Source organism: Sitodiplosis mosellana, unplaced genomic scaffold, assembly GCF_009176505.1.
Source record: "Sitodiplosis mosellana isolate CC-2019 unplaced genomic scaffold, AAFC_SMos_1.0 Smas_scaffold_5927, whole genome shotgun sequence".
NCBI lineage: Eukaryota > Metazoa > Arthropoda > Insecta > Diptera > Cecidomyiidae > Sitodiplosis > Sitodiplosis mosellana.
The window spans coordinates 1-2,930 of NW_022601169.1; the positions used below are offsets into that span (position 1 = coordinate 1).

General features: G+C 36.3%; 1 long non-coding RNA gene across 1 annotated transcript; it reads left to right on the forward strand.

Annotated features, from left to right (window-relative positions):
- Positions 1 to 78: 78 nt before the first annotated feature.
- Positions 79 to 2,246, forward strand: LOC129573076 (uncharacterized). The gene is made up of 2 exons (XR_008688553.1): positions 79 to 1,957; positions 2,034 to 2,246. It is a non-coding gene; the product is annotated as an uncharacterized LOC129573076 (long non-coding RNA).
- The last annotated feature ends 684 nt before the right edge of the window (positions 2,247 to 2,930 follow it).

The following is a 2,930-nucleotide window of genomic DNA, read 5'->3' on the forward strand; positions in this document are numbered from 1 at the left end:
AAAAATATTTACTGAAGTGCCGCTAAGAAAGAAAATTCTCAAAAGTGAATCTTTGAATGAGCGCGTGTTGAAGTAAATCATGAATTTACGCACACGTACCGATACTCATGGTTCACTGCTGCTGCTCAAACATTCATGATTCACTTTTGCGTGTTTGCTGTTTTATGTTTCGTTTCAAAATGTTTATTCCTGTATTGCCATTTTCATTCTCACAGCCTCATTTGTGTTGTTATAAGCCATCCCATCGTACATTATGCATGAGTGACAGTGACGGAACAACAGCGCAGCATCAAATGCTATTGTTAATGCGCTGTGTAAATGGCACCAATACAAACGAGTAAACACTATATAATAAAATGTAATATTCAAATTTCCAAGCAATATTTCTTGCCATCACGACTTTATTTTGTAAAATTTACAATTATGATTTACAATTTTTCATCTATGCGGTCGTTTTAAAGTCTGTTAAACGATTTTTAAATATATTGGTTAGGTGTTCTCGATTAGTATGTATATATGTAAGTGTGTGATGATGAAAATAGTGTTATTTCATTTTCATTATACTTTTATATTATTTATTAACCCTCTGATCGTTTGTCGGGTGTACAACGCCCGAGGCGACTTTGAACCTCGAATAAAAGTACCAAAAAACGAAAAAATCACATTGAAATAGGTACCATTCGATAGCTTGAACCTTTAGCTATACGTCAGTGAAATTTCATGTGCATATGTGTAAGAATGTGTGAGATATTGCCTCCCACAACACATGTGCGCGCGTTCGTTTCTTAGGGCGTACGACGCCCCAAGTGCATTTTTTCATGAAAACTGGACTGTGATAAGAGATAACGATTTAATGTCTTCGGCAAATATGTAGTACTAGAGGTCCTCTACATCTTTACTAAAGACAGATATCGCTTATCTCTTATCAGTTCCGCAAAATACGCGAAAAACCGCGAAAACGCAAATATTCGGTTTTCCATTTATCACGGAACTGATAAGAGATAATAGATACCTGTCTTCAGCAAAGCTGTAGAGCAGATTGGGTTCTACAACTTTGCTCAAGAAACCAAGTCATTATCTCTTATCAGTAACGCGAAAAATGATAAGAGAAATCTCGCGTTTTTCGCAGTTTTCCGCTTAACTGATAAGAGATAACGAAATAAAGCATGTGGAAAATTGTAGTACTTGTGGTCCTGTACAACTTTGCTGAAAACAGATGTCACTTATCTCTTATCAGTCAAGCAAAAAAAAATTATCAAAAAACCCATATGGTGGGAGATCTTTCGCGGTTTTTCGCGTATATTGCGTAACTGATAAGAGATAAGCGATATCTGTTTTCGGCAAATTTATAGTGCCGGCTGAATACTACAACTTTGCCGAAGACACCAATTCGTTATCTCTTATCATTTACGCGAAAAATCGCGAAAAACGCGAATTTTCTCTTATCATTTTCCGCGGAACTGATAAGAGATAAGGAGATGGTGTCTTCAAAAAATTGTAGTACCTGACTTGCTTTACAACTTTGCTGAAAGCACTCATCATTTATATCTTGTCAATTCCGTGAAAAATGAGGAGCCGAAAATTCACGTTTTCGCGGTTTTTCGCGTATTTCGCGGAATTGATAAGAGATAAGCAATATGTGTCTTCAGCAATGTTGTAGAGCGGGTTAAGTACTACAACCTTGTCAAAGACACTAAGTCGCTATCTCATATTACAATCAAGTTTTCATATAAAATGCACTTGGGGCGCTGTACGCCCCATGAAACGAAGTTAAGGTGTAAACGCAACAAACAATCAGAGGGTTAAATTAATTATTTTTCTTTGTCATCTTTCCTAGGCTCCAAAAATGTTACCAATGAAGAATTTTTTCAATGCTTCAATGATTCAGTAAAACTTTTCCATGAACTCACAGCATGCATTTCGGATGATGAAAGGCGTCGATTGACTGACGATCCAGGTATATCGCATGATAATTTTGCGCTAAGAAATCACCCCACTCATCAAACATCATTTTTTTCTTCTACTCAACACAGAAAGTTCATTAGCAGTCCGTATAATAGCATAAATATGTGGATAATGGACACGTGTCATGATTTCACATATTCTCAAAAAAAAAATAAGAATTTCCCCGAAAGTCTCGTACTCCCATTTTTATTCGTAAATTCAGCCAGAACTTAGCAGTATTATATGAATTGAAAATGTGAATAGAAAACATTGAATAAAAAGCTTAAATATCAAATATCGTATCAGTCAGTGTGTAGAATAATTCTAAATCACATGTTGCGAGCTGATAATGTAACAAAATGCAATATAATCGATGTCGAAAATAACAACAACAATAGCAATGCCGAACGAAGCGAAACGATTTTTGTGGCCATGTCGCGCGCGCTCTTCACTGTGTGTGAGCCGTGCAGGCTTGTATGTATTGCCATCGTATCAGAGGATTCATGTTGATCTTTTGATGAAAATCTATCAACAACTTGCAAACAAGGTTCAACATGCAGTTTGCACGCGATAAATTAGTTTTTGCCATTTGATAAGCAGGATAATGATTGCCGTTCATTCGGTATTTGTTGCTCGTAGCTTCAATGATTTCAGCGTTGCACTAATTCTAAAGTCGATATGAGTCAATATTCTGATGCCTGATGACATGAATGGAACAGGTCAATGCGAAAAGTTGTTCAAGATATTACTGGAGTAAGAATGATAATACGAACATTTTGAACAAGGTATATAACATAAGAAATACACGATGAAACTACTGGAAGCAGGATAATATCGTCTAAAAAGCACATTCATGACGGTTAGAGTATATTACTTTTCCGTACACACCGTGTCAAGGGAAAGTATAGGAATTGGTCCCGAAAACATATGTCGCAAAATTAGCTTACCAGTAAACATCCCATACTGTTACACGCCGATTTTCAAAT